The sequence below is a fragment of the Melozone crissalis genome, unplaced genomic scaffold (assembly GCF_028551555.1).
Source record: "Melozone crissalis strain CALT ecotype California unplaced genomic scaffold, PUWL_Pcris_2 ptg000124l_1, whole genome shotgun sequence".
NCBI classification, from domain to species: Eukaryota; Metazoa; Chordata; class Aves; order Passeriformes; family Passerellidae; genus Melozone; species Melozone crissalis.
Window position 1 is genome coordinate 174,872 of NW_026535900.1, and position 13,064 is coordinate 187,935.

Consider the following 13,064-nt stretch of genomic DNA (forward strand, 5'->3'; position numbering starts at 1 on the left):
CAAACCTGGATTTTTCTGGAATCCCAACCCCAATTTCTGGAATCCCAGATTTATTTTCCACCTCTGGAATTCCAGGTTTTTTTCCCCCTCTGGAATTTCCAATCCCAGTTTTCCTGCAATTCCAATTTATTTTTTTCCCTCTGGATTCCAATCCCAAATTTAAACCCCACTCTGGGATCCCAATCCCAATATTTTTTTTCCCCTGGAACCCCAGTCCCAAATTAATTCTTCCCCCTCTGGAATCCCAATCCCATTTTTTTTTTCTGGATCCCAATCCCAAACTTTTCCCCCTCTGCAATTCCAATCCCAAATTTAATTTCTATTTCCCCCCTCTGGAATCCCAATCCCATTTTTTTCTGGAATTCCAAATCCCATTTTCCCCCTCTCCTCTGGAATTCCGCTGTCCCACTAAATCCAAACCCAAACTCCAGGGCCTCGTCCCAAATCTTTGGCCCCAAAATCCGGGAATTTTTTTTCCAGGGCACGGAAAAACCGGGAAGGAAAAATCCTCGGATTTGGGGAAAAAAAAAGGAGAAAAAAAGCAAAAAATAAAGGGAATAAAAAATTGGAATTTTCAGGGAAAAAAAAATCCCATCCCAGCTCTGACATTCCAGACTTTTCCAGGCTCATTTCCGGCCCTTGTCCGAGGACATTCCCGGGTGTTTTTGGGGGATTTTTTTGGGATTTATTCCCGAGGGAATTTTTGGGGAAATATCCCGAATTTTTGGGAAATGATTCCCGAGGGAATTTTTGGGGAGCGGTTTCCACCCGGGGGGGTCCCGATCCCGAAAATTCCCGTCCCGGGGGGTTTCGATCCCCAAATTCCTCCCCAGTCCCAACATTTGGATTTTTCCCGCCGGGAATGGCGAAGGGAGGCACAGGGAGGTCCCTGAGGGGATGGGGGGCGGGGGGAGGTCCCGCCCAGGCCGCGGAGTTTCCTGGGAATTTCCCTCCCTCCATCCTCATCCTCCTCATCCTCCCGCATCCCGAATTTCCCCGAATTTCCCCAAATTGCCCAAATCCCCCCAAATTCCGCCGCCTGCCCCCCCCCCCCCCGGGACGCGCCCGGCGCCGCTTCCGGGTGAGGAGGCCACGCCCACTCCAGGCCACGCCCACGCCAGGCGACGACAATGGATCTACGGGGCCACGCCCCCAAGATCTGATTGGCTGAGCGGGCAGGGGGCGGGGCGGGAGACTCGCGGAGGTGGGGCGCCCTGGCGGCGCCGGAAGGGAACGGCGGCGGCGGCACCGAAGCACCAAATGTCCCCAAATGTGTCCCCAGAGCCCCAAATGTCCCCAAATGTCGCCCCAAATCTGGCCCCAAGGTCCCCAAATGTCCCCCCAATGTCCTCAAATCCCCCCCAGTGTCCTCAAATGTCACCAAACGCTGCCCCATTGTCCCCAAATTCGGTTCTGGTGTCCCCAAATGTCCCCAAATCCCAGCAGTGTCCCCAAATTCGGTTCTGGTGTCCCCAAATCCCCCCCAATGTCCCCAAATTCGACCCCAATGTCCCCAAATTTCCCCTCGATGTCTCCAAATGTCCCCGATGTCCCCAAATCCCTTCAATGTCCCCAAATTTCACCTCAATGTCCCCAAATCCCCCCCGATGCCCCCAAACTCGGCTCTGGTGTCCCCAAATGTCCCCAAATTCAGCCCCATTGTCCCCAAATGTCCCCAAACCCCCTCGGATGTCCCCAAATTCAGCCCCATTGTCCCCAAATGTCCCCAAATCCCCTCAGATGTCCCCAAACTCAGCCCCACTGTCCCCAAGTGTCCCTAATGTCCCCAAATCCCCTCAGAAGCACCAAACTCGGTTCTGGTGTCCCCAAATTCGACCCCAGTGTCCCCAAATGTCCCCAAATCCCCCCCAATGTCCCCAAATCCCCTCCAGTGTCCCCAAATTCATCCCATTGTCCCCCAATGTCCCCAAGCCTCCCCAAATTCGTCCCCAAATTCAACCCCAAATGTCCCCAGTGTCCCCAAATCCCCTCAGATGTCCCCAAACTCAGCCCCAGTGTCCCCAAATCCCCCCGATTTCCCCCAATGTCCCCAAGCCCCCCCAATGTCCCCAATGTCCCCAAATTCAACCCCAAATATCCCCAATGTCCCCAAATCCCCTCAGATGTCCCCAAGCGCCCCCAATGTCCCCAAACCCAACCCCATTGTCCCCACAGTCGGTTCTGGTGTCCCCAAATCCCCTCCGGTGTCCCCAAATCCATCCCAATGGCCCCAAACGCCCCAAATGTCCCCAAATCCCCCCCAATGTCCCCAAAGTCCCCAAATCCCCCCTGGTGTCCCCAAATCCCCTCAGATGTCCCCAGATTCAGTTCTGGCGTCCCAAAATGTCCCCTGATGTCCCCAAATCTGGCCCCATTGTCCCCAAATGTCCCCAAATTTTCCCCAATGTCCCCAAATCCCCTCTGATGTCCCCAAACTCAGCCCCAGTGTCCCCAAATGTCCCCGATGTCCCCAGATTTGACTCCAGTGTCCCCAAACGTCCCCAGTGTCCCCAAAACCCCTCAGATGTCCCCAAATCCCCCCCATGTCCCCAGATTTGACCCCAGTGTCCCCAAACTCGGTTCTGATGTCCCCAAATTCGACCCCGATGTCCCCAAATCCCTCCGGTGTCCCCAAAGCCCCCAATGTCCCCAAACTCGGTTCTGGTGTCCCCAAATCCCTCCAGTGTCCCCAAATCTGACCCCAGTGTCCCCAAATCCCCCCAATGTCCCCAAACCCGACCCCATTGTTCCCCAATGGCCCCAGATTTGTCCTGAATGTCCCCAAACCCCCCAGGTGTCCCCAAAGTCGGTTCTGGTGTCCCCAAATTGCCCCCACTGTCCCCAAGGGTCCCCAAATCCCTCCGATGTCCCCAAATCCCTCCGATGTCCTCAAATTTACCCCGACGTCCCCAAACTTTGTCCCCAAATCCCTCGGATGTCCCCAAACTCGGTCCCGGTGTCCCCAAATCCCCTCAGATGGCCCCAAATTTACCCCGACGTCCCCAAACTTTGTCCCCAAATCCCTCGGATGTCCCCAAACTCGGTCCCGGTGTCCCCAATTCCCGTGATGTCCCCAAATGTCCCCAAATTCCCCCCCTGGTGTCCCCAAATGTCCCCAAATGTCCCCAGCGCAGGGTTGGGGTCAGAGCCTTTTATTGGCTGCAGGGGGAGGGGACACCACAGTGTCACCACAGGGGACACCACACTGTCACCACCGTGACCTTGGGGACACCGTCCTGTCCTGGTGGTGGCTCCTCGGGGACACCATTGTCACTGTGGTGATCCTTGGGGACACCACTGTCACCATGGTGACCTTTGGGGACACGTTGTGCCGGTGGTGGCTCCTCGGGGACACCGCTGTCACCGTAGTGACCCTTGGGGACATCATTGTCCTGGTGGTGGCTCCTTGGGGACACCTCACTGTCACCGTGGGGGCTCCTTGGGGACATCGATGTCACCGTGGTGGCTCCTCGGGGACACCTCACTGTCACCACGGTGACCCTTGGGGACAGATCGTCACTGTGGTGGCCTCTGGGGACACGCTGTCCTCCTAATGGCCCCTCGGGGACACAACTGTCACCACGGTGACCTTGGGGACGCGTTCTGCTGCTGGTGGCTCCTTGGGGACACCTCAGTGTCACCGTGGTGACCCTCGGGGACACCCACGGCAGTGTCACCATGGTGACCCTTGGGGATGTGACATTGTCACCGTGGTGACCCTTGGGGACATTTGTGGCACTGTCACCGTGGGGGCTCCCTGAGGACGCCACTGTCACTGTGGTGGCTCCTTGGGGACATTGGTGGCACTGTCACCAACACGGCCCTTGGGGACATGATGCTGTCACCACGGTGACCCTTGGGGACACCACACGCGCTTGATGACCCCTTGGGGACACCTCAGTGTCACCGTGGTGGCCCTTGGGGACACCACAGCACCATGATGGCCCTTGGGGACACCTCAGTGTCACCACAGTGACCCTTGGGGACACCTCACTGTCACCGTGGTGGCCCTTGGGGACACCTCACTGTCACCACGGTGACCCTTGGGGACACAGTGAAACCACCACGGCTCCTTGGGGACACTTCATTGTCACCGTGGTGGCCCCTGGGGACACCTCACCATGATGACCCCTTGGGGACCTCTCAGTGTCCTCATGGTGGCCCCTGGGGACACCAGACTGTCACCATGGTGGCCCTCAGGGACACCTCACTGTCACCATGGTGACCCTTGGGGACACACTGTCACCAACATGGCCCTTGGGACATTTTATTGTCACCGTGGTGGCCCCTGGGGACACCTCAGTGTCACCTTGGTGGCCTTTGGAGACACAGGGCCACCAACCCAGATCCTTGGGGACACTTCATTGTCACCGTGGCGACCCTTGGGGACACATGGCCACCACTACGGCTCCTTGGGGACATTTCATTGTCACCGTGGTGGCCCTTGGGGACAGCACAGCCCCATGGTCACCTTCGGGCACACGCTGTCCTGGTGGCTCCTTGGGGACACCTCATTGTCACCGTGGTGACCCCCGGGGACACAGTGCCACCAACACACACCCTTGGGGACGCCGCTGTCACCGTGCTGACCCCTGGGGACGCCTCACCCCCACGGTGGCTCCTTGGGGACACCCACGGCATTGCAGTGACCCTTGGGGACACCTCAGTGTCACCGTGGTGGCCCTTGCCACCACCATGGCTCCTTGGGGACATTTCATTGTCACCGTGGTGGCCCTTGGGGACACGTTGTCCTGGTGGTGGCTCCTCGGGGACACAACATCACCGTGTCCCCACAGTGACTCCTGGTGTCACCTGGTGCCACCTGGTGCCATTTGGTGTCACCTGGTGCCATCCTGGTGCCATTTGGTGCCACCTGGTGCCATTCGGCGCCATCCTGGTGTCACCTGGCCGTGTCCTGGTGCCGTTTTGGTGTCATTTGGTGTCACCTGTCCATCCTGGTGTCACCTGGTGTCACCTGGTGCCATCCTGGTGCCATTTGGTGCCACCTGGTGCCATTCGATGCCATCCTGGTGTCACCTGGTGCCATTTGGTGCCATCCTGGTGCCACCTGGTGCCATTTTGGCGCTGAAGCCCTAAAGCAGATAGCCTTCCAGAAGTAATGAGTTAAAACATAGAATAAGAAGCATGTAAAGAAGGGCCTGGCACTAGAACACACGGAGAAAGCACAGCACCAGGAAAACAGAGCAATAAATTAGATAAAAGGTAGAGCATCATAACAAGAGAAGAAATAAGTATAAGAGAAACTAATAAGCTGAGCAAGTTTAGAGCCAGCAATGTCAAAACGACCCTATGGGTTTTGCCAAGCCACGGGATCCAAGCCAAATACACCGGGAATTGACCAAATTAAGAAAAGAGTTCAAAAGTTTAAAGAAGAAGACTCATCAGAAAGACCCCGTCTATGATGAAGGCAACAAGAACGACCACCTGAAAATTCCCCAAAAGAGATGTCTCCACCTACGCTCCGCCCACGCTCCGCCTACACCACGCCCCATATGAATATGCATGATTATGTATCTGATCTGATGTAATCCTATACCCAAAATTGTATATAAGACTTGCTTTGCTATGAGAACTTAGAAATCCATTTTGTGATTTCTCCGACGCGTCGCTAATAAAAATACCTCCTGCTTAACTGACTTAAGCTGAGTCTGATTAGGCAGTCACCCTGCCTGTTTAGAGCAAAATTTGGCATCATTTTCTGGCGACCACGAAGGGACGTATGGCACCAGACAGGAGATCCAAGCCTTAAGGGTCCTCCCCCGGGCCCGGGTCTGAGGTCGGAGTCTTCTGGGCGCCTCTGACGGCTTTTCGTCGGGAAAAGCTCCTTCCCTGGACCGGTGCTCTCGGATAGACGCTGGCTGCATCTCCTGCTCAATTAAGAGGTATTTGAATTGCCTATTGGCTTTAAGAAGTATTTGAATTGTTTGTTGGTTTTGGGATAAAGCGCTTTGTTTAGAAAACGAGGGTCAGACGTGACCGCTCGCAGGGTAAGCCGGAGGGACGCCTCGGTAAAAATCCCTGATTTTACGAGTTAAATTCCCGTAAATACGGGTTAAAGTCCCGTAAATACGGGTTAAAGTCCCGTAAATAGAGTACAAAAGGAAACGACTAGGTTATGGTAGAGAAGAGTTGAACTTAGTATCCTTAGTTTGTTTTGCTGTATGGGAGATTGCCTATTGTTCTTTGAGAGCGAGAGAAAGATGTGTTAATTAGTGGTTTTATGTGTTTGTCTTATGTGTCCGCTGTAAAATTTTATAAAGGATGCTTTTATTACTTTCTATGTAAACAGATTGGAAATGTATGTGCATGAACTTGGCAAACTGGTATCTCACGGTCTGCAGGCGACCTCTCGTGGCCCTACCTGGTAAACAGTCCGTTCTGATATAGACCATAAGGCAGGAACTGTTTCATAAAGATGTGTGAGTGAGAGTGAATGAGACGCAGCATCGCTGCGAAGCGAGAGGGAGTCCCGCTCCACATTTCCTGTTCTTCGCGAGAAGCCAGGTCAGAAACGGACAAAGCGATTGGAAATTGTGTGTATGAAGAGTTAAAATCAATTGACATACAGTATTTGCGAAAAGAGACTGTTCCGGTTAAACAGAAAACGCAGACACAGGGAATAGCCATAAGAAGCCAACAGAGTAAAGATATAAATATGAAAACCCCTTTAAGATGTATCTTAAAACACTGGAAAGACCTGGGAGGGATTCCAGGGAGAAACATAAGTAAAAAAACACTTCTTAAGTATTGCACACAATGGTGGCCTCTGTACCGTCTTGATGACAGAGAAAAGTGGCCACCAGAGGGGACAACTAACTATAATACCATTTTACAACTTATGCTCTTCCTCCGACGGCTCAATAAATAAGATGAAGTAATATACGCAGACATGTTTTTCACCCTAAGGAATAAACCTGAGTGGCAAAAAGGATGTAGAATTAATGTAGCCCCTCAGGACCCCCTAGTATTGGCTTTAGAAAGAGATAAGAAAAGTCCGAAGTCAAAGGACCGTTGCTGTGATGCATGCAGTATTGGACAGCAGTGTCTCAAGTTAACAAAGAGAGATAGTAGAAAGGAGAGCGAAATAAGCTTGTGAGAATACCATCCATTCGCTCCAGAGCGAGAAGGACCCCTTCCCGGACCAAAAGAGGAACAAGGGGATCCTAGCCCATTAAAAGAATTAGAGCAGTGGTGGAAATCTAAGTCTAGATGCAGTCCTCAGAAACTAGACAACGGCTAGGAGGAGGGTAGCCCATCAAAATCGGAGATTAGCGAGGGAAAGGGCAGCCCTCAAGAACTAGGTAGCCCACAGGGGTCGGGGAGCTATGTTGACAGCCCACCCAGACTAGAGCTCGAAAGAGAAGAAGGCAGTCCATTGAGAGAAGAGAGCCGGGGGGAGACACGCAGCCCGCCCAAGCTTAGTCCATACGGAGATAGTAACACATCCAGAAATGGAGGTGACTGTAGAATAGAAACTAACACACCAAGGACTGGTGTTTGCAGAATGGAAACCAGCACACCAAAGGCTGGGGACAAGAGCGACTCATGGGGGGGCGACGTCCCTGAATTAAAATATAAGGGGAGTGGTAATGTGACATGCGAAAAGGAGACAGAGAACAACTCGCAGAGATTGAGTATAATAATACAGATAAAGGATAAAAGAGATGGGAAAGCAGCAGAGGATGAGAGGGGTAGTAGCCCGGGGCAGGATAAGAGTCGACAGATATTAGGGGGACGACAGACCCAAGACGGGAGTCGGACGGACTGTGTAATAGAGATAGGAGGTGAAAATGAAGAACTGGACATAGAGGCACAGGAAGAGAACCCCGGGGCAAAGACCAGTCACTCGCATTATACCAGATCTGTGGCACGGGGGGAAACAAAGCAAAGAGAGGAGGGGAACCATACGATAGCTCCTCTCCGACAAATTATGCCAATGGTAGGGGAAAAGACTAGAGTAAAGGTGCCGTTCTCGACAAGTGATTTGAACAATTGGAGAGATGAAGCAAAAAATTTTAGGAGAAATCCGGAGGGAGTAACAAAGAGATTTGAATTAATGGCGAAGAATTTAGATATTGATTGGGAAGATATAGAAGTGATGCTGTCAGAGCTGACAGATACAGAAAGGGAGCTTGTGTTAGAAACAGAGAGACAACATGCTCAAGTGTTACCGAGGAAAATAGAAGATAATTTTCCCAGCAGTAAACCAGAATGGGACCCAGGTAACGCAGATCATTATCAACGGTTGGTGCAGTATAGGAAACTGATAGCGATGGGCTTGCGTAATGCAATCCCTAAAGCTATCAACTAGTCAGTGCTATATAACATCAGGCAGAGAAAAGATGAGACCCCATCAGAGTTCTTGGACAGACTCAGGGCAGCAATGAGACAATACACACCCCTAGACCCGGCAACAGAAGAAGGGAAACAGCACCTGCTAGGGTTAATGATGGGACAGAGTAACCCAGACATCAGGAAGAAGTTACAAAAGCTTGAGCACCCAGCAAACAAAAACCTAGAGACACTGCTAAATGAGGCATAGAAGGTATATAATAATAGAGAAGCAGAAGAGAAGAAAAAGGAAGACAAGAAGATAGCCCGAGTGGTGGCTGTAGCAGTGGCAACTCAAAAGACAAGTTACCCAGAACCTGGAACTCGAGGAAGGGGTAGAGGCAACCCAATAGGAAGGAGAGAGAGACTCCAGCCCCACCCCACTAGGGTAGGGCCAAATCAATGTGCGCACTGCCTACAGATGGGGCACTGGAGGCGAGAATGTCCCCAACTGAAGGAAAGATTTATGGCCACTACCACCACCACACATCAAGATAGTGAATGACGGAGACCGGTAGGCCGTACCCTAGCAGACCCACTAGTTAAAATGGAGCTAGGAGAAAGTAAAAAAGAATTGCAATTTTTAATTGATACGAGAGCAACTTTTTCGGTTTTAAATCAAGAATTGGTACCTAAAAGTGATGAATTTGTACAAGTTGTAAGAGCAACAGGCCAACCAGAAAAAGCTTACTTTTTGAAACCCATTAAATACAAAATTGAGAAACAAATGAGAATACATCAGTTCCTGTATTTACCAAATTCGCCAAAGCCCTTATTGGGAAGAGACCTATTAGAAAACCTGAGAGCCATAATAAAGTTCAACAAAGACAAATTAGAATTTCAAGTAAACGATGAACAACTGATTACAGCCCTAAGCCTAACAATCAGTTGTGTGGAACCCAAACCTGAGAACCACAATTTCGAGCAAATCCTGAGCAAGACTTATCCATTAGTATGAGCTACAGATATACCTGGAAAATCAAAACGAGCGACACCGATTGTTGTCGAACTTAAAGTCGGGGCAAGACCAGTGGTAAGAAAACAATACCCTCTGAAGATAGAAGACAGAAAGAGAATTGAGCCCATAATCAAAAAGTTTTTAGAACTAGAGTTATTAGTAGAATGTGAATCAAACTTTAATACACCGATCTTGCCAGTAAAGAAACCTAATGGAACGTATAGGCTCGTTCAGGATCTGAGGGCAGTAAACGAAATAACCAAGACATTACACCCAGTAGTTGCTAATCCATATACGCTTTTAACTAGGCTAAAAGATAGCCTAGCCTAGTTCACCGTATTAGATTTGAAAGACGCATTCTTCTGCCTTCCCTTAGCCCCCGAGAGTCAAAAGATTTTTGCCTTTGAGTAAGAATCAGTAGATAGGGGGAGAAAGACCCAACTTACCTGGACACAGTTGCCCCAAAGCTGGTCTAACTCGCCCACGATCTTTGGGAATCAGTTAGCCAAAGAATTAGAACAATGGGAAGAGCCGCCGAGAGATGGCGCTCTCCTGCAGTACGTAGACGACCTCCTAATAGCGACAGTGACAGAAGAAGAATGCATTGAATGGACTATTTCCTTGTTGAATTTCCTAAGTTTAAGTAGATATCGAGTCTCTCAACAGAAAGCACAACTAGTGCAAAAGGAAGTAGTGTACTTGAGATACGAAATCTCCAGAGGACAGCGATCCCTAGGAGCAGCCAAGAAAGAGGCCATCTGCCAGATGCCCAAACCAGAGACGGTGAGAGACCTGCGCGCCTTTCTGGAAATGACAGGTTGGTGTCAGCTATAGATCTACCAGTATGAGATACTCGCTAAACCATTGTATGATTTGCTAAAAGAAACCAAGAATGTCCTAGTTTAGACTCCCGAGGCGGAAGGGGCCTTTAAGAGGCTGAAGCGAGAGCTGATGAGAGCACCAGCCTTAAGTCTCCCAGATGTGTCAAAACCATTCTGGCTATTTTCCCATGAGCGGCAAGAGATGGCCCTAGGAGTACTGGCACAGCAGTTGAGACCACACAAGAGAGCTGTGGCCTACTTCTCCAAGCGATTGGATGAAGTAAGTAAAGGATGGCCAGGCTGTCTGAGGGCAGTAGCCGCAGTAATAATTAACATAGAAGAAGCCAAGAAGTTTACGCTAAGCCAAAAGGTGACTGTGTTAGTATCCCACACTGTGTCAGCTGTGCTAGAACAGAAAGGCAACCATTAGTTGTCGCCTTCCAGATTTTTAAAGTACCAGGCCATCCTGGCTGAATCAGATGATGTAACCATTCAAGTAACTAATATTGTGAACCCAGCTTCATTCTTAGAAGGAAGAGCTCCAGCAGAACCCATCGAACATGACTGCCTGGAAACAATTGAAGCCGTCTACTCCAGTCGCCCAGATCTCAAAGAAGAGCCGTTCAAAGGCGCAGACAACTGGTTTTCAGATGGCAGCAGCTTCGTGAAGCAAAGAGTAAGAATAGCTGGCTATGCAGTCACCACTACAGAGAGGGTAATTGAGTCAAACCCCCTGCCTGCAGGGACTTCATCTCAAAAAGCAGAGCTGATAGCCCTGACCCGAGCCCTAGAATTAACAGAGAACATGCAAATTAATATATAGACAGACTCTAAATATGCCTTTTCTGTCGTACATGCTCATAGAGCCATCTAGAAAAAAAGAAGACTGTTGACTACACAAGGAAAAACAGTCAAACATGCAAGAGAAGTTCTGCGACTGCTAGAGGCAGTCCAACTCCCAACACAGGTGGCCATAATGCATTGCAAGGAGCATTTGAAAGGCAATACTATTCCAGAAATAGAGAACAAGAAGGCAGATACAGAAACTAAATTAGTGGCCATAAGAAATAAAGAAGCAGAAATAGCAGCCCTAATACCAGGGGAGCTAGATATTAATATCCAGCCAAATTACCAAGAATCAGATCATAAGTAGATTCAAAAGAATAAGGGCAAAATACTAGAAAATAGTTGAAGTCGATTAGAAACAGGACAGTTAGTGATACCAAGAAACGTGATGTGGCAGTTTGTGAAGGCAGAACATGAGAAGGCCCATTGGGGCCTAGATTCGCTTTACCAATATTTGCAGACCAGAATAGCAGGACCAAAATTATTTACTACTATAAAACACGTTACGTCCCAGTGTGAACGGTGTCTGAAGAACAACCCAAACACAGGAACCAAAGTACACCTAGGAGCTATAAACCGAGGTAAATTCCCAAGTGAGATATGGCAAATTGATTTTTCTAAACTCCCAAGAAAAGGGGGGTTTCAGTACCTGTTAGTATTAACTGACACATTTTCTGGGTGGCCTGAAGCATTCCCCTGTAGGACAAATAAGGAAAGAGAAGTAACTAGAGTACTATTGAATGAAATTATTCCACGGTTTGGGGTACCGAAGAGCATTTCTTCAGATAGAGGTACACATTTCTGTGCAAAAGTAGTGAAAGCAATAAGCAAAGCATTACAAATCAATTGGCAATTGCACACGCCCTACCGTCCACAGGCCAGTGGGCAAGTAGAAAAGATGAATCATCTTATCAAACAGCAAATTGCTAAAATATGCCAAGAGACTAATTTGCAGTGGTATCAAGCTTTGCCTATTGCTCTGCTGAGATTGAGAGTCAAGCCAAGATCGAAAGAAAAGTTAAGTCCTTTTGAAATTCTATATGGTAGACCTTATGCTATGCAAGCTGTAAATGAGGATGTCATAGACCAGATTAGTAATCAATACATTTACGATTATGTAATTACAGTGAAGAAACAGTTTGATAAGAATGCTGCTGTGATGATAGAGCACCAACCTAAGCAACCAGATTACAAATTGCATCCGTTTAACCCCAGAGATTGAGTGTATGTTAAGAATCTTTCAAGAAAACCCCTACAAGAAAAGTGGGAGAGACCTTTCCAAGTGCTGCTGACTACCTTCACCGCAGTTCAGATCAAGGAACGACCTACGTAAATCCACTATTCACAGGTCAAGAGAGCTCCGGAAAACCAACAAGAAGAGATTAAACCTGCCCTAGATGTACAGACTTCTGAGTCAGCTGTCTCCGCAGGATCACGTGAGAATCCAACATAAACTAACATTGACTTTGCCAAAACCTTTATCTCTCATAGCAGAATTTAATGCCGAAGCTAGAGCTGCATTGCGTAGCACGCCAATACAGTAGATAGGGTGGGTCGAAACGTACAGTCAACAAGGACCTGACCCACAGGGCCCTATTCACGATCGGCCGTGTTTTAGATGTAGAGAAAGAAATTGTGTGGGACTAATTGAGTTTCTTTGTAGAAGTTGCGATAGAAAATTTTAGAACGTACAAAGTTGTTTACTGGACCTCCAATGTTATGAGTGTAGCTGCAAAGAAGCAAGAGAAAATGACGACTATTTGACCTTAGAAAAATTCGCCAACAGACCCATTTTAGAAGCTAAAGAATTGTTTGAAGCTCCCGAACAAATTGTATTAGAGTAGTGCCATTAGAAAATACACCGCTGGTTACAATATTGTTTGAAACTTAGTCGTTCTAAAGTTTTATCGACCCGTTGCTATTCTTCTGTCCCACGACATCCACTAACAAGTGACCAAATTAGACCCTTTAAAAAACAAAGAGATTTAGACACTGAACTAGAAAAGGCTATTTTACGAGTAGAACAAATTCACATCAAGCAACGAGAACGCCAAAAGAAACAAAATTGACAGCCAGACATTATGACC